Raw genomic sequence first — 19484 nt, 5'->3', positions numbered from 1 at the left:
GTCGCAGCATTATGAATCTTTCAAATTGTACCATTCAGAAAAACACAAGCATATGCCGAATAATCTAAACAAAGACACAGTGGACAAAGGGCTCTCCTCAGCAAAGCTTGTGTCTCTGACAGGATGAAAGGTGGCGCGCATTCATTAGCACCTCATCTATTTCCAATCAGCGAAACACTAAGGAAAAAGGTAAATAGTGGCAGCTGCTCCAGCTGACAGAGATTTGATTTCCAATAAACCCCAAATTTGACTCAGTGCAGGTGATCTTGGGTAATGTTTTCCTGTTTCTTCAGATAAATACGAAGCATCACTAAGAGGAACCCATTAAGGCTAACAGCCCTTTCATTTTAGTGGATATTAACTGAATTAGTCACATTAGGTTACAAAATCAAGATGGTTTAAACACTGTTTTCGGCTGTAGCTCAGGAGGAGGAACCAATTGGAAGGTTGATGGCTTGACTCCGGCTTCCCGGGGTCTTTGGGCCAGACACTGAACCCCACGTTGCCTATTGAAGCTGCATAGACCAAGACGTGAGTGAGTGAATGCAGTGTTAAAAGCGCTCTGATTACAGTCCATTTGCATTTAATTGCATATTTTACCAAAGCTCCAGAAACTCTGAATATTCTTCCACTTATTAAGTGAATCTGCACAGCAAAAAATGAACGTTGATTGTTGTAGAAGCAGACAAGAGGCTTTTAAAATGACCACCCAAGTACGGCAAAGCTCGGCGACGTGCACGAAGAGAGGCAGAGTGCCTTTTAGCACATGTCTTGGCAGCCACAGCTCACCCTGCGAGCTCAACCCGCATTAAGGATCCATTATCACAGACAAGTGGCCGGAAACATTTAAACTCTCAGCAGTTCACAGAAGTGGCGTTCTTTCCCCTTTCCATTTTAACATGTGGTCAATATGCAGATTTCTTAATGGATTAAACTAATTAACGTCTGGTTTTACACCATCAGAATGCAGCACACCACAAACTATTTTAGGAAAAGTACACGAGTACGGCGGACTGAAAGGAAATTAAACATCCTATGATTTAGTATCATAGATGTAGCTGAAGGCTTTTATGACCCGCTCTGTCTCTTGGAAACATCAAAAGGCATTCTGGGAAATGAACACAAGCCTTACTTACAATGTGAAAAAAAGAAGAGAGGAGGCAGAGGCAGGAAAATTACAGCAACCTGTAACTGAAGATGTTCCCGTGAACGCTCAGCAACAGATTGATGAGACTGTAAAAACCGCAAATGTCTCAGGGAGGAACCTCATGGTTCTCCTGTGAAAACTGAAACTTGATGAACATGTGAGTGCAGAAGCAGAATTCTTCATGAGTAAAATACTCCAACAGTCGGTGTCTAATGAAAGTCAAAGCGAGTAACTGAACAAACTGAGTCACCTCAGAGAGGAACTATTATAACCTACAAAATAATCCAAGTTAAGAGGCTGGAAGATGGCAGGTGCATGATGGGAAATAATCTCTGGTGGTCTGTGGTCTTGTAAATAGTGACCCTGTAAGATCACTAAAACTCAGTGACTTTGTCTTAAGATGTGAGAAGGAGTCAGAAGTTAGTCCGTTAAAGATATTTTTCAAGTTTTTATAAAGTCTGGTGCATTGGGGACATTTGCTATCAAACAGTGGGCGGAGCCTGATCAGGTCATCGCGGATAGCCAATCAGAGCAGACTATCCATTTTGGGAAGGGCAGCAGCCTTCTCACCTTGGTTTTCCAGGAAATTTGAATTTTGAAGCGACAGTTTAATTGAAACTTTAAACTTGGTGAACACAGCAACAGAACTACAGGGATTCGAGAGGAAACTTTAGAAGACTCAAACCACAAAATTCACATGCATTTATTACTTCTTCCTAATGAGCCAAAGATCTAAAGACTTGCTGAAGACTCAGCAGTCACTTCTAACAATGCAACTGAGCATATTTTACATGACTTCAATGCAATCTTGCCGCATGCTGTGAAATGCCTTCACACTGCTGATTTATACTAAATGCTAATATTTTCTATGCATCAGCTGTGCAAAAGCTTTCCACTGTCCTGCAGGTTGGAGATGTTTCCCTGCTTCAACACACCTGGTTCAGATCGATGCCTTATTACCAGGTTTGTGCAGAATTGAACAATCCGGAGTTCGAGATCCCTGTTGGAAATACTTCTTCTCTCTAAACAATATTGATCCTGTCATTGACCCCCGCCGCTGCAGCACAGCTCATTCACTCCGGTAAGAACATCCATCTTGCTAAAAGACGTCGTTCACGTCGTTAAAATCTGATAAATATCCTGCCATGTTGCACAAAACTATCAGCAGCAAACTCTGTGTGAAGTTAGCCGACTGTCACAGAGCACGGAGTGAATAAGCTGTGCTGCAGGGGGGCGTGTGGATGAAGTGGTCCCAGTAGAGTGCCTGTGTAGAAATCCCTCCGTTAGCTCTCCTATAGCTGCAAGTAGCCACATAACAGCAGCTATGAGCTAACAGAGCTATAGCACACGTTCATTCATTCATTCTTCTTAAAGTATTGGTGAAATAAAGACAGATAATGCCTTATTTAGAGGCTGCATCCTCTAAGCCCCGTTCACTCCGTTATATGGATCTCCAGTTATCTAAATATCTTCTGAAGGACGCCGACTTTCACCAAACTGTTCTCGGTGAGTAGATGAACGTATTTCATGCCAGAAATAAGGTCCAGGTTTAAAAATACCGGAGTTCCTCTTTAATTGATGTGTAGCTATCTGCTGATATATAATTGATGGATTGGCATGTGGAAACTGAAAGTTATTTGTTCCCTGGTGTTCTTCAGTAGCTGTTTCACTGCCTTGTTTCTTATTTCCAAGAGCTCAGATTAAAAGCTATGACTACTAATAAGTCATTTCTATCTTTGTACTGCAGTATTTCACACAAGCGCATTGCTCATCTGTATTTTAGAATGGATTTTGATAGATTAGGAGTTCAACTTTATTTAAATATCTGCATTTAAATGTTAAAGCTTTATATCTAAATATAGCTTCAGAAATGGAAGGTGATTAATTCAACAGAGGGAAAGTGAATGTATACAGGAAGGTCTTATTGCTCAACGGGGACACAAAAAGCATAGAAATTAGGCATATAAATGGAAAGATTGAATAAATAAGATATAATGTGCTACACAGTGGTGGCATCACAATGGTAAATATGAGATATTAAAAACTAAAATAAGTAACAGTTAAAACTAAATTAAAGTTTCCATTCCAGCTCTAAATTTAGCAGTTTTATCTATTTTTCATCTTTACAAATTCCATTAACTTCAGTTTAGTCGATTCAGTTCGGACCATAGGGTTGACACAGAAGCAATATTTAATTGCATATTTAATGGTTTAAAGCTTTGAAACGCCTCCATGCAGAGTAAAGAGGTTTATGGAAGAGGCCAGGAAGAGGCAGTGTTGACGGGGCAGTAAAGCTGCAACAGGAGGGCACAGACAGGCCTCTTCCCTCAGCGTTACCTTGCAGGACTGAGCCTTGGCGACATATTCTTTCTGGTAAACACATACATCGCTGTATCTTAAAAACATGTAGTTTGTGTTCTATACGTTTTCCAGGCTTCATTAGCTGACATGCAACATGAAGACAGAGGTGACCTCCCAGATGAAGCCACACGTTTTCAAGGTGTGACGCTTGACTTACTGCCCTCCAGGAATCCACCAGATCCTAGTTAAGGACCAGTACACCAAAGGCAGTGTTGCACTTGTCAAGACTGTCAGGAGAGGTCCACAGAGATTAATAAGCAACGCTGCCAACAGAGACAGCAATACTGCATTTGCAGGACAGTCGATGTGGGACACTACTGATTGCAAATGGGTATTCTTCACCTAGTGAGGCAGCTTAGACATAGGTGGCTGAAGATGACCTGCAAGACCCTCAGCAAGACAACAGAGAGCACAGACATGCAGCATATGGACAGTTTGTGTCGTGGCTGCAACTGACGACTTGTCACTGAGTTGTCATCTCATCTTGTAGCATGTGTTGCCAAGGGACACCTATCCGTGTCCTAATGGGCACTATACCGGGCTGCCCCTGTCTCACTGTGACACGGCTTCAGCCACAGGGAGTTTGCACACTCTGTTTCTACCCCAAAGACTCACTATCTTTGATGGTTTTGTTGCTACTCCATGCAAAGTATCAGAAGTCCCCATTGTGCAAAAAATGAAGTAGAAAAGATGTGTTGGTGAAGCTTTATTAAATACATAAACAGTTGTTTGTTGTCTGCATTCCTTTTATCGTAAATAAGACGTTATTCTGGCCAGTACTTTTGGTTTTCCTCCTCGTAAATGGGGGCCTGTAACCTCCTTCTGTTGTGTGAACGTTTGAAGAAGCAGCTTCTCTTTAAACTAAATTATTAAAATGTAATTAATAAAACTGTAGTTCAATGCTGTGTTGAAGAGCAGTGACTATGTGTTCAGTGTCGAAATCTTAAATTCAAGACTCATGTTCAACTTTCTTCTTTACAGTTTTATTTGTGACTATTTTTATTTCATTCAGCTGTTTAAAGAGGAGCTAAAAAGGCAGGTTTACGGTGTTATTTTAACAGAAATACACAAGTAAGAGTAACACGTACTCATAGTTTCTCACTCTTCTTAACAGTGTGTGAAATAAGAGACGGTCCTCTGCGGCGGAGCCATTTCCAACTCTGCCACGCTCATTAATCCCTGAAGCAGCTGACAAACACAGCAAGAAGGAAGGCTCACACAGTTGGCAAGATTAGGAAACTGCAACAAATTCTGGATGTTCTTTCATCAAATTGTCTGTCCCGGCAGCAGCTCCGAGTTCGCTCAGCCGCTCCGAAGTGTGACATTCGGATAGCTCCAGAATATTTGTTCTGCAGAACGTATCTTTCACCAAACACTCTGGGCTCTTCCAAAATTACACAGAGAAATACTTTGATTTATTCAAGTCTGTTTGCCAGGCGGATTGCAAGAGTCTTGCAGCATTACAGCATTTTGCAGAAGAGATATAAACAACAGATTACTCAAAATTTGTAGGGGTTGCAATAAAGCACAAGTACGTTTATGGTTAAATCCGTTTAAATCTCTGTGTGGAGTTCGGCCTCAAGTTTATCTCACAAGTATGTTTGAATATTTATTTAAACTTGTGAAAAATATCACAACTGTTTGCTTTAAGTTTCATTTCGTAGCCGACGGAGGAAGCACATACATCCCAGATGCAATGTTTTTGTGCTATTTATTATGTTTTACATCTAAAAGTATGTACAAAAAAACAAATGTATGTATTTATAACTCTGAATCAGCAAATATCTTCCATCCATCCATTTTCAATGCATGTTTCATACAATTTAGGACTGCGGGGGGGGTTGGAGCCAAGCAAATATCACATTAAGGTCATTTTTGTTCGTAAGAATTGAGCAAATGAACCACTGTAATGTTTGGTTGCATGTAAACAAAAATGTCCTAAAGTTCTATCATGCAGCAAATTACAAACATGTCAAAATAACATTTTAATCTTTAATTTATCTGAATAAATACTAATTAATAAATACTTTTAACCGCAGCAGATGCATTGTAGATTGAAAATAAAATAAAATAAATAAAAATAATAAATAAAATAAAGGTAATACAGGTAAAATTTTGTTTAATTACCATATTTACCTGCTGTATCACATTCACCTAAACTTTATCATAACAACCAAAGTAAATATTCATGTTGAAGTAACAATAACAATAAAGACAACATCAATGCTCGATTCATCTGAACATTTTCGAAATTTGCTAAATTGTCCCTGCAAAAAGTTAGCCAGGCAGTTCCTTAAGGACTGCTTTTCACTGCAGATGACCAATAGATCCACCAGGGGGCAGAAGACGAGTCAAATTCGATACGACAGGTTTTTAAGAGAAGATTTCAACATGTTGGTGCTGCACATGTCACGGGAACGCACAAACTGACAGGAAGTTGAGGATCATGGCCGACACTCGCCTTATTTTTCACTTTCCAGTTTTACAAACTGACAGATCGAATTAACGGATACACGACTGCCATTATGCATCATAACCAGATTCTCATCTGCTTTTCTGTGCTCACAAACATCTGTGCGGCATCATTGTTGTACAATTTAACAATTTTGTCAACTTAGTCCACAGCTGGAGGATGAAGAGAACATTCACTCTAATCAGATTCTTAGTTTAGTTTGGATAAAATTAGCTTAGCTTCAATCCTCCTGTGGGGAGGTTCATTTTAGCTGATCTGAAACCAGTAAGATTTTAGATTAATTCTAATTTAAAGCCCTCTACGTACAGAATGTTGATGGTTTTACACAATCTGTCTTTCACATCATCTTAAAGCTGCACAAAAGAAGTTTGTGAACCTTAAAATGACGTCTTTCTGACTCACTTTGAAGACACTGATTGGGCTTGAAAGTCCCAAGTCCCCTGTTTTCCTTTGCTGTCACTGGACATTTGATCATACATTCATCTAAATACCAACAAAATCATTTTGTTTTTCCACAAAAACATTAAAAAATGTTGATAACTAATGCTATACTCAGAAGTTAGACAGGTAGGTCCTATTTTTACAGAAAATTCTAAATGTGCAGGGGCAAATAACACTCTTTCAACCATTTAACGTTAACTTTACAGACTATAGTCACACTGATATCATTAAAATATGACAGTCTCCAGTTGTAGTTTGCTACAGTTTCACTGGAGAATCGAAGAAGTGTGCTGCCGAGATTTCTGCCACCACAGCAAAGCAAAATTTAAATGAAATTACCTCTGCTGCTCTTTTGTCATCCTCCACTTTGGGCTGTCTTATCCTGTAAATAAGTTTTATGCTCAGTCAGATAAAGTAAAAATTATTGATGAGCAGTCATCTGTGGCTGTGTCTGGCACCTTTGATCTGCTTAGACACAAAATCTGCATCAGTCGTCCTGCTGTTTCGGGCAACACAAGATCCAGAGTCGGGTTTCTTCATAGGCCTCCTGCGCAAATTAGCCTCAGTGATTTAGCCCCTACGTAATTAAATGAAAAATCATGAGTTATATAAACTCCTAAATCCATTTCCAGAGGTGATAAAGACAGTGCCATACGCTCAAGATGATGTGCGATAGGCTGTAACTGTGGTGAGGATAAAGGTTTATTTCAGTTCCTATAAAACCAGCAGACGCTGTGCACATCGGCTCTATTTCAGATGCACAGAGCGACACAGCGACAGCAGAGCATGTGGCGCTGATGTTGTCATTCAAAAAAGCCACCGAAGCCGCAGCTTTGGCCGTCAACCAGCCAAATGTCCCCCACGGCAAGGAGTGTGCTCTCAGACAGAGAATCAGCCGGAAACAGGACGGCTGATTGGAAACCATGTGGACACGGTGCTTCGCCGTGGGTTTAATGTTCTCTGAAAGGCTTTATAATGACGAGGAGGCCATTGAATTTAAACTGCAGCTCTCTGAGCCAATGGCACCGACGGGCTTGTTTCTCCAGTGTAGCAGGTGATCTCTGGGAGCGCCGCTGTGGTCGCTTCTCCTGAACAAACAGCCTGTTATTTGTGCTCCAGCAAAGCCTGTGAACGAGGTGGACCAAATCATATTGACCGTCTCAGATTGGAGCAACATTTCTTCTGAAACGTGCAGTCCCTCTATTACAGATGACAGGCAGTTGTCTTTATTACTCTGCATACGATGTCAGGAAATAAGTCTGATTTGTGCTGGTTTATTACCTGGTGTCATTTATTACAGCTCGGCTTGGCCTGGAAGCCTGACTGTGTGCAGTTGCACTTGGTTTTATTTAGCTGGAAATCAACTGTTTCATATCACATGATATCAACCATTGTGTAGATATCCCCCTGATGTTTTATTTATTCTTATAGCTGGTGCAAACGCATAAGAAAACACATTCAATGTCAGCCGCGCGGCTGCTGCTGCTGCTGCTCGCTCCAATTAGTTTTCAGACTAAATTCAGGACAGTTTGAGATGTAACTTCGTTTTACATTATGCATTTAAGTCAAAACATTAGGTTTGGATCACGCTCCCGCTCACTTGCCAAAGCTCAAGCTTTCATTTTCTGTGCCAGGTTGATTTTATTTTGCTCGGTGCCTTCGGAGGATCTGAAATGACATTACACAATGCCTCCCTGTTGACTTTTGGCATCATTTCTGTTCTGTCATTCAATTCATCAAAGTCTCGTTCACTTTTTGTCTCCCAACACCTTAGTTTCAAACGACCTTTTGGGCTTTATTTTCCACCACCTGCACGACATGTGATCTATTCTGCTCATATCTGTTCCCATCAGCTTCACTGTAAATGTGACCAAAGTAAATTTGCAGTAGCAGCGATGGAGGGAGGCAGCGGGAGGGAGGTCGGAGGAGCTAATGATAGAATATGGCCCAGATGCAGGCAGAACTCCTGGAGATGGAGGGTTACGAACCTCACTGTTGAAATAAATACGAGAATTGAAAAAGATGAGGGAGAGGGCGGGAGGGTCGGCAGGTGAAATTCACACATCAAATCTGGTTCCTGGCTTGTGTCACATTTAATTCCTGATCTCTGCTGTCTGTTTGCTTCAAAACTCAGAGCAGGATCTTAATCAGTTTCTATTTTAAGCTCAAGCTGCCAACAATTTTCATACATCAGTTGTTTATTTTCTGCATTAGCGCATGATGTATTCTTCAGAGAACTAATTCCACCTGATAATTTCAAGATGTGCAAGAATAATACCACAAGGTTGATCAGCATCATCAGTTCTGTTTAGGTCAAATGACCCGGTTCAAGTTATTGACCCGCTATTTTATAAATATAATCCATATAAAATGTGATACATTTGAATAATAGTAAAAGTATTCTGACTAAGTTACTGTCGTGAATTAATTTTCCTGCTTCAAGTTTTGTGAATCAGCTAAAAAGAATGTAATTAAGAGGTTTTTTTAAGTTAGAGTTAAAGATTTTAACATTTAGGTTTTTTTTTGCAACCTAAAGGAAGGACTAAATGTAAATATTCCTCACATCTAATTCTATTCAGTCAAGTGAAAGGATATTATTTTAAATTATTACTCTATAGAGGATACAAGGAGACAGTTGAAGCTTTAAATGAACTAGATAAACATCATATTTGTGGTTATATTGGGTTGTTAATTGATCGCATGGTTTTCATATATGGCTGAGATTTATTTCTAACCATATACTAGCTGACTCCTTATTAAATATGGCTGAATAAACTTCTAAACTACTAATTTTTCCAAGTGCGGGTGACTTGCTGGCATCCTGCTCTCTATAACATGTATTAGTTACCGTTTATTGGCCTAAATCTTGTCATACGTGTTCACAAATTAACACGGACTCTCTGCACCTGCTGTAGCTGCCATCTGTTACTAGCGCCTCTGCACTTAAATGCACACACACAGCAAAATGAACAAAATTTCATAATAACAGCCGGTTTAGAAATAAAACAGATTTCTGTGAGAGAGGAATGACATTAAATCAATTTGTTAATCACAAGTTATCACAGTTTATTTCATGGAAAATTTACAAACTAGCAAGTTTTGTGAATTAGCCAACGCTAATGCTAGCTAATGCTAGCTAATGCTACAAACAGGCTTTGCCAAAAGCAGCGCTGTAACAGCGTTATCTGGTTAATTTGCGTAAACTGGACCTTCGGGGGCCGAAAGATAGCATAAATTTGACCACTCGTGTGGGGTTAATGTCAGGACTAATCTGGGTTTCATTACACAGTAGATTTATATGAAAATACTAACAACATCTCATGGTTCAGTGGTGCGGGAGTCCAACAACAGACCTTTTTTAATGAATGTGCTCATTTGAAAAAGCTCCTTTTTCAGTACCTGCTTTTGAATAATCAGCTTTGTACATAAACATTTCTCTGCATTTATACTAATGCCAGAGGAAGCCTACTCTAACCCGAGAACTCCATTGTGCTGAAAGCCTCTTTCCCCATTTTACTGGCGTCTCTTACAGGAGTGTGTCCTCCAGAGACCTGCCTGTTGCTATGTTTTCTGATCTCTCAATGGGAGGGATGTGTGCCATTATGTGCTCTTGACATTGCTGAGAGCTGTGCACATTTATATATAGCAGAGTGAGTGACAGACACTCAAAAACATTTTGACTTTCCCACCTCAAAGGTGTTTTTTTTGTCTGTCATCACACCAACTTGGAACTGTATTTCTCCAGGCAGGTAAAAAATAAAGAAATGCAGAGTTTACACAGATTTAAATGATCCGGTGCACGGCAGCAGTTAGGAGGAACCTAAAAGGAACCTTTCTGCTACTAAAATATGTTGTAAAAACATTAAACATTTAAATTATTTCATAATCCTCGCAGTGAATCATGTTTTACAGGTGATAAACGAATCATTACTTTACATGCTGAAGACATTCTGGGTGATGTAAAATGTCCAAGCTCGACAGTTACTGCTTCAGATGCTACCAGGCGGCTCTAAAGATGCTGATTCAGTGCCACACGGTGCTGCTTTTGGCTGCAGTAGTTTTATATTTGAGAGGCAACAAAAGAAGTAAAGCAAGTCTTCACAGCTTGTTTTTTAATGTGAGGTAAAGCACAGAAAGCATCTTAAAGACTTCTGGCTGAGTTCTCGTTTCCTCCGATTCATTTGATACCTTTATCAACTGATGCTAACGTCTGAGCTAAAAGAGCTCCAGAAGTTGCTTGTTGTCATGGCGACATACAGCTAAACTTTGGGATATTACGTCCCGCTTTAATTCTGAGTACCGCTGATAGAAGTTTGAGCTCTTCTTTTCTGCACCACTATTGCTGTGCTTGGGTTCAAATTAAAAAGACCAAATGGAGCTCAGATTTATCCCGCTGTAGCGTACGGACACGAGTACCCATAATGCATTGAGAGGAAATCAACAACGGTGAAGTACAAGAGAAAATATTTTCTTATCGAAGCATCAAGGCCAATGTAAGGCTTATGAACCAAGTCAGGGTTCAGTTTAAGGCTAACCGGGGGCCAAAAAGAAAGGAAGCGGCCAAAGGGGCGGGGCTTATATGTATAGCAACTAGCAGATATATATATATAATAATCCATCCATACATCGGTTCCCTCTTTCACCATGGATCGTACTCTGGGCAGCCTTCTTTGTGTTTGCGCTCTGCCGTTTTCCGCCCCTTTTCCGCTTTTTTTCACCTTTTTTTCGCCTTTTTTCCAGATCCAGATCGGCCCTAATTGGCTGCTTACATTGAAAATGAATAGCAGCTGACCGCTCACAACGCTTTTGGTGTGAGCCCCCAGTAAGCAGCATCATCTGAAGCTTAGAAATCAGACAGAAGCTGCTACTTATCGATAAGTTTTGCTCCTAAATTGATTTACTCCCAACAAACACCTTTTCAGTTGAGGAGGTTGTTCGCATTTAAGAGCATTTTGAACCATTTCTTGGCCAAAAACAACAGTTTCCAAAGTCTAACGCAGCTCTCTTTGCTGTTCTGAATCCAACCGCTTGGATCAGAAGCTCCATCCTGGAAAACCTAAAGAAGGTCCTAAAGCTGAGAGTCTCAGAAGCCCATCTCCAACACCTGGCTGAAGTTGGTCCAGAAGGGATAACAGACCCCGACTTTTCAAAGATGAAGTCTTCTCTGTGCTCTGTTCCCAGTCGGCCTGATGATATGCATAACATGCATGACTGCTTTGAGATGTGGGAAACCGAAACAACATGACGGCCACACTGTGGGCATGTATAATCTCCCATTTTAGAGAGATCCAGCTCCTCGGTGCCATTTTTTTTTTACAATATTTAGGGATTTTCTAGCTTAACATGCAGTTTGTCGCATTTCTACATTGTATTTTATCATGAATAAATCAATAAATAAGGCAAGAGAAATAGAGGTAAAATTAAGTTTCAGTATAGGTCTTGAAAAAATTACTTCTTCTCCTATCTTCACATCAGAATCAGAACCAGGCTGTGATCTATGTGTGTCTGAGGTTAAAAAAAACCTATCAGAACAACTGTGTTGGTGCCAGAAAATACAGTTTTAAGGGCTGAAACTTTGTTTCATGTGTGTGTTTGTCTGCACAGTAAGTTGACACCAATACAATATATTGATTTTCTGATAAATGACCGTGATACTACAGGCTTTTTATAAAGATTTAGCCTCTTACTGTTGTCTACAGTAACTGACATGATGCCGTGTGATTGATCGCGTATTTAATTTAAAGCTAATCGATTCTTGTCTGTGGGAGGGCTGTGAGCGGAGTTTCATTTCAATCACACCAAGACTTCTGAATATTACTTTGATCTGTGTTGGGATTAGTTTTCAGACTCTTTTTCTTTCATTTCTCCACTTAAGTCATGACTCTCATTTCCAGCAACGTCCTCGCGCACGTTCACGCATTAATTTTTGATGACAAAATCCTGCAGAAAATAATAGGTGTTGGCAGCTCTGAGACAGCTTTGGCTCCGGCACTGAGAAACCCGCGTGGCTCGGAGCCCTCGAGTGTGTTTGCGTGCGGCACGTGCGCGAGGAGGCGCAACGCACCTGAGCAAAAAATGGCCTCTTTGAATTTCCCACGCAGCGCCGTTACATTTTAATCGTTAATGTTAAGACTGACGCCTCCAGAAGCCAACATCTGCATTTCTAATCGCACTCCTGCTCGACCAGCCTCGTCTTCCCTGAAATTTGGGCTCGCGCTCGGCCGCTCGCTGCATCACTGACGTCACAGCCCCGTTACTTTGGACACACCTGTGTTCAGAATAAAACTCATAAAACGGACTGTCTGATGCCATTTTCATCCTGACATGCAATTAAATGTATCTCTTTATCTTAACTTTCCATAAAAGTTAAAGGGGTGAAAAAGCCTCTTAATTCATTTCAAAGACTTTGGGTCATATATCTTTGATCTTTTTAAGCTATTTAGTTGGATTTCTGTGCTGTTTTTTTTAGATGCACCACGTCTTTGCAGCTATTTCAAAAGCCATCTCTTATCGAGTGCTTAAATGACTCTTCTCTGGTCGCCACTTGTGAGCTCAACAATGCTGAAGACTCATTTCTCCGACTTTAAATCAGTCTTAGATATATTTTAGGGTTCTAAAAAGCCATGTTTGAGTATTTCTGAGGGGACAAATCTCAGAGCTTTTCGCTTGGAGACTTAGTTATTTTGATTTGACAGGAGAGAAGAAATAATTCTTTCAGATAAACATGTTTTCTCAGTTCTGAGAGGAGCTTCTTCCTTGTTAACTGCTACACAAGATGAACATGAGGATCCTTTGCCACTTGAAGACCCGATGACCCGAAGGCCAATTACTACAAACTACACAGAAACCTGCTAGAAAGAACATGAATTAAAGATGAAACTCAAAAGAAATGTTCCTGATATGAATATAATGCGGCGCAAAGTCATATTTGTTTCAGTCACAAATCAAACATTCCCCACATTGGTGCTGAATTTTAATTATGTCACTATGATATAACTGTTCCATGGGAAATAATGTAAATTACATGTTGAATGGTGTGTTTTTGTGGTGTTGGGAGGTTCCAGCCATATGGGCAGCTCTTTATTTATAATTCATGTTGTAGGGAAATTAAACTCACAAGGTAATTATTAAGCAATTAAAGTTTCTCTGTGTAAATTTGCCAAGCCTTTTCAATAATAGGGCGGCCATCTGCTGTTTTAATGTTATTATAAAGGGTGATTATGACACAGTAGGATGTGTGTGATATCATTTGACACCTATATGATGCAGTGTTCTTTTTTTATTTGATAAATTATCCAAATGCAACTGGGACTGATTGCACATTTGATCTAAAATTCACCAATACCATGGTTGCATAGATGCTAATGCTACAAATCAGGATAAATTTGGTGTAACTCATATTATTTTTACCATCTTTTATGATCGTTCACGTTACAGATTAGTATATCCAACATCTGGGTTGACAGTGTGTTTGTTGGGATAAAAATAAGTCGTGTTTTAGTGTATTTTCACGTTTTCTTTTGGGCCCAATCAAGTATGCAAGCAAATGTGAGATATGTCCAAAATTCTGTCTCCTGTGGATAGAAAAGTGTTTTTATGGAAATATAGTGAAGCTGTAGGTTGAGCTTTTAAATATTAAATAAAATCACTTTAGAATTCTATCCTCTTTAATAAAAACAGCTTTCGCCGACACAGATGTGTAAAAATAAACATTACACAGAAGAAACAGCTGGAAAAACACGTGGAAGCTAATTAGGTTAATTAGCAACAGGTCAGTTACATGATTGGGTGTGAAAAGAGCACCTTGGAGAGGCAGAGTCTCTCAGAAGTAAATGCAGCCGTTTGCAAAAATCTGTCTACAAATTTCAGACTTTGACTCTTCCATCATCTACAGAACATTTGGGGGGGGGGTTTGTTAAATACAGGTTTTAGAGCAACATCTGCTCCCTTCTTCAGGGAAGGCCTGAAATATTTCAGCAGGACAAAGTTAAACCACATCCTGCATCTACTCCAGCAGCACGGCTTCGTAGAAGAAGAGTCCAGCTGTTGAACCCGGACTCTTCTACTCCTAACCGGGGGCTCACACCAAAAGCGGCGTGAGCGGCGTGAGCGGCCAGCTGCCGTTCATTTTCAATGTAAGCTGGCGTCGATGAGCGGCCGGCGTTGTGAGCTTCGTGAGCTTCAAGAGTTAAGAAAGGCTCAACTTTATGCAAATGAGCAGTGACGCGACGCGACGACAGCCAATTAGAGCCGATCTGGATTCCGAAGGCGGAAAAAAGGCTAAAAAAGGTGGAAAAAAGCGGAAAACGGCAGAGCGCAAACACAAAGAAACACAAAGAAGGCTGCACAGAGTACGATCCATGGTGAAAGAGGGAACCGAAGTATGGATGGATTATTATATATATCTGCTAGTTGCTATACATATAAGCCCCGCCCCTCAGCCGCTCACAACGCTTTTGGTGTGAGCCCCCGGTCCAGCAGCTGGTCTCCTCAGTTCCAGATGTTTACAGATGTTGTTAAAAGAAGAGGGGATGTCACACAGTGGGAAACATGGACCTGTCCCAATACTTCTGAGACATTGGGTTGAACTGAATGCTAAGCTACTGTGACGTCAGAGGAAGGCAGAGATCAGGACGGCTGAGCACTTTTCTGATTTTATGATCGTCTCACAAACTAAAACCTTTGGCCATACAGGAAATCTGAGGGACCATACGAACCATTCTTCACTCCTGGTTGAACGTCAGGGAAGAACAAAGCCAGTCAGCCAAGAACCGAGGAGGTGTTTGTCCTCCACTGTAATAACGCAGCTGAGGTTCGACCGCAGGTTTAAACAGATGTTGAGCATCTGTATGAGATCCCATCCCTTAGAAAAAAGGCCGAACCTGCACTCTACAGCCAAACTAAATCCCAGGTAAAGGTGACTTTAGTTGAGTCGCTGTTACATGTGATTTGTGGTGTAACACGAGTCTTTACCCGGACTTTTGTACTTAAGCAATAAAAGGGAAGTCAGACGGATCGGATTGAGTTTGATGGGATCCGATGGCATCTAAGGAAGCCCAGTCCAACCATCTTTTACTGACATCAGAGCTAATTTGGAGCAACAAGCAGGGCTTAACAGTAGGAGGGGTGGTTTTAATGTTATGGCTGATAATGAACATCTTGCAGCTGTAATCATCATTTCTCTATAATTTCTTTGCTTTGTTCTATTTTAGATTGGCTTCATGAATGTTTAGGATCCAGTTTTCGTCTTCAGTGCTTTGTATTTTCTGTCCTCTTTATAGCTGCTTCAGTTGTTAAACAGATAGACTACAAGTCACTACATCTTCTGTTGCTGCAGCCCAGTGGGGCCACATCAAATAATTTCTGCCTCACTTGTTGCTGCAACACGAGACATTTGTTCCTTTATTATAATCCCTTTACATCATCAGTTTATGAGCTTTTGTGTGTACTCTTGCTCTTTCATTTTGTATTAAATTGAATTTGTAATCCAATTTACCAAATGCCAATAAATGAAACCAGGAGAAGTAAAACTGATCTTAACAGTTAGCACATAAAACCCAATCTCTGGCACTGCTTTCCTACATTACTGGCACCATCTGAAGGAAATAAACGTGCCAAGAAGCAACCGGCTGGTTTGTGTGCAGCTACACGGGGGGCATGTTAACTCATGGGTTTACTTAACAAAAAAGGGGAGACAAATAGAAGTTTGGGCTTCATCAGCAAGGCTGTTCAAAGTCAAGAATCTGGTCATTGTCAAGAGAAAAGTGCATCGAAAGTAGCTGAAACCTCCCACCGACACGGGCATGACAAGAGAAAGGAAGGGCTTATATTAGATTGGATCAGCCGGAGGAACGGTCTGCTGTGAAAGGTTACGGTCGCAGGGCCAATCCAATCTCGCTACAGCCGACCATAAAGATAAAAAAATAAAATAGTTGGTGCAAACAAAACAATACAGGGGTGAAGGGTGGAGGCGACCCCACCTTTCCCGCTTCCATTACCTCCTTTTCCGCCCCCTCCTCCACACAAACACTCTTAATGAGGGATAGTTTTCTCCTCGCCTCTCATCTCCCCTTCTCTCCCTGCGTTCCTCAGCATCTCCAGGGACCAAACACACCCCTGACAGGTTGCCATGGAAACGCCTCACACACACACACACACTTAGTTTCCCTCTCGCGCGCACACTCTAACTCCGTCTCTCGATCTTGCAGCGGTGATGCCAGCATCCTCTCCCCTCCATTAGCATCCCTCACGCTCAGAGACAGCAGGAGGCGACGCTCGCCCCGCACCGACCGAGTCCTCCCGGCGCCCGAATCCATTTCTCACGACGAAACTTCCCACTGAATCCCACTTTTATTATATTCCAGCTCCGAGGCCGCAAGATGCAAGAATTTGCTCAACCAGACTATTGTTCCCGAGCGCTGCCTTCTTTATTTTTGGCAGTGGCTTGCAAATGCATCTCAGGCTATTTCCCCTGAACTTTGCTCCCCATTATGAAGATAAGAGGGGCCAGATTGAATTTGCACACAATTACCTCAGCCATGCCATCCTCAATTAATGCCCACGGAAGTCAGAGGCAGGAGGAGAAGAGTCCCTTAGCTGGAGTCTAACTCATTTATTATTCAGTCCTATTTCTCATACATAAGGTCAGGATAGGAGTGTGTAAAGTTGGGGGTATTTTTGCAACCACTCATCCACATGAAAGGATATATCTACACTATACCTCACCCCTGCAGGCTTTTAGAGGACCTCAGGGTGGGTGGGGGGCCCACAAAATAAAAGCACAGTGTTGCTGTGCTGCAGGGCCACTTTGACCCGCAGCAGAGCTCCAGCCGCCAACTTCACACACTGCATTTGTCATCCCCTGCTGTGCAGCCATGGGGGGGGTGCTTTATAGCCACTCTGTGGAGTGTGCTGGTGTCAACGTGTCATCCAGATGCAATTCTCTGCTGCAACAACGTTAAAAGGGAAACTAATGGCAGTCACATCCACATTCATCACCTCATCCACTCACCGGGGCCAGTTTTAGGCGTTCTTCCTTCAAAGCAGCGTCACCGACTTTACTTTTTCATCTTTAACATGTAGGAAGCGTGACTCTCTGAATGCCTTCAACACCCACATCATTCTTAAAGGGAGGCAGAGCTTTTATCTCCATTCATCACCACAAACCTCTCAGGGACCTCATCAGGTCTCCTGTTCTCTGTACTCATTCATTCATTCATCTGGATTTCTTGCATCCTCTCACCCAAACCCCCCCTCACCTCGTCCCCAGATGGAGACTACGCCTAGAGTCTGCTGATGAAACCAAGTGTCAATACCTTTTTTAGCGAGTTAACAACCAGTTAATGAGTGAGTCGTGAATGAAAAGATTTCCCATCGTCTTGGCAACAGATGGAAACAGAAGCTCAAAATCTATGAATTCAGAAACACATATTTGCGATTAAAGTCTTACCTTTTACCTGCTCCACCTCATCCCAAAATCCACCTTAATGTTTTACATCTCAGAGTGGGAGTCCGAGGCGCACACTCTGACTGACGCGCACTGGCACGGACTGTGAACGCAATCCTCTCTCCGAGTTGCTCTTCCTCCACTCTGTTCGTCTTCCATCAGAAAAACAACTACCTTCATGGAATTTTGTGTCTTTATTGTTAATTTTCTTATGTGGTTTCCTCTCTTTGCAGCCAGCTCATCCTTCCTGACGGCGGCTCCGGGTTTAACGAGGTGTTGGCGCCGGATGACAGCGCGAAGAGAGGAAGAGGAGAGAGATGTAGACGGAGATGCGTCAAGCCAGCAGCTGCGCTTCATGGGCGAGGATGAGCCTGCCTTCAGTGTAAAAGCCTAAAACGAGCTCCATAACGCAGCACTGGCTCCAAAAACCCGAGACCACATCAGAAATCTACTAAATCTTAACCTACTTTTTGTCTTACTTAAAGCAACGCTGGAGAATTTGGAAAAATGTCGCTCTTTGGCGCCCCCTACAGTTGTGAGATGTAAAAACAAAGTGAGCCCCGCACATGTGCAGCCATACATCATGGCCGCTTCTCAACAGTCCGGACTTGGCCACATGGTGGTAAAACTTGGAAAGTTTGGGCCGCGAAGCATTTGAAACAGCAGTGCAGTTGATGATGTGTGACTTAACTTTACAATTACACATTAATAAGTAATTAATCAGTAAAATCTCTATTTCCTGTGGCGATGTGAGCGCCTTTAAAGCAGCCATTTGTGAGAAGATAATGTTGGAGAACAGAAACGAGAGATAAGTTTGAAACGGACCAGGTGGTAGTCGCTGTTTTTGTTGGTCTGCTTTACCATGAAGCCGAGGAGGAAGCAACACAACTGAGGACAAAAAGCCTCGTATTTGAAGTTAAAATCGCTTAAAATCATCAGATACACACTCCCATACATAAAAAACTGTATTTAAATCAAATGTTAGTTTTCTTTCCTTCGTCTGGACAGCGGTGCATTCTGGGATACCAGGCCAGTCCACACAAGTCACCCCCAGATGCATCCTTGGTGAAATGGGCCGAGCGAGAACACATCTGGGCCAACTTTTCCAAACTTCATGATGTTTTTCACATGATCTCAGAAAAAAGAGCTCAGAAAAGAGCTCCTTTAACCAGATTCAAATTCAAACGTTATTTTAAAGAACCGAACATTGAAATAACTCCATAGATTTGTGAAATAGTCTCATGTTGACTGTTGCATTACATTTATAAGGATCTTCATTTTGGTTGAGAATTACAAGAAGATGGTTAAGCTGAGGAAAACCATCACAGTTTGCATTAAAACTGATCCAGAATCGCATCAAATATCCTTTTCCTGGTCCCTCAGCTAAAAAGAGACCAGAATCCTCATTGAAATGCAATACTTTACAGTTCAGTGCATGTGTCCTTCGTGTTTGAAGTTAAAATCGCCTAAAATCATCAGATACACACTCCCATACATAAAAAACTGTATTTAAATCAAATGTTAGTTTTCTTTCCTTCGTCTGGACAGCGGTGCATTCTGGGATACCAGGCCAGTCCACACAAGTCACCCCCCAGATGCATCCTTGGTGAAATGGG

The 19484-nt window shown here is 41.5% G+C and overlaps 1 protein-coding gene across 1 annotated transcript in view; it reads right to left on the bottom strand.

Annotated features, from left to right (window-relative positions):
* lingo2b (leucine rich repeat and Ig domain containing 2b) overlaps positions 1-18158 on the bottom strand; it is a 38110-nt gene extending 19952 nt beyond the window's left edge. Inside the window, exon 1 of the mRNA XM_072365219.1 lies at positions 17872-18158. The gene's annotated coding sequence lies outside the window, so the exon portion shown is untranslated. The remainder of the gene's footprint in view (positions 1-17871) is intronic.
* Between the last annotated feature and the right edge of the window lie 1326 nt (positions 18159-19484).

The sequence above is a fragment of the Leuresthes tenuis genome, unplaced genomic scaffold (genome assembly GCF_036924035.1).
Source record: "Leuresthes tenuis unplaced genomic scaffold, fLeuTen1.0.hap1 SCAF_15, whole genome shotgun sequence".
NCBI lineage: Eukaryota > Metazoa > Chordata > Actinopteri > Atheriniformes > Atherinopsidae > Leuresthes > Leuresthes tenuis.
Note: the sequence above shows the minus strand (reverse complement) of the source record. Positions and strands in the feature narration are given on the sequence as shown.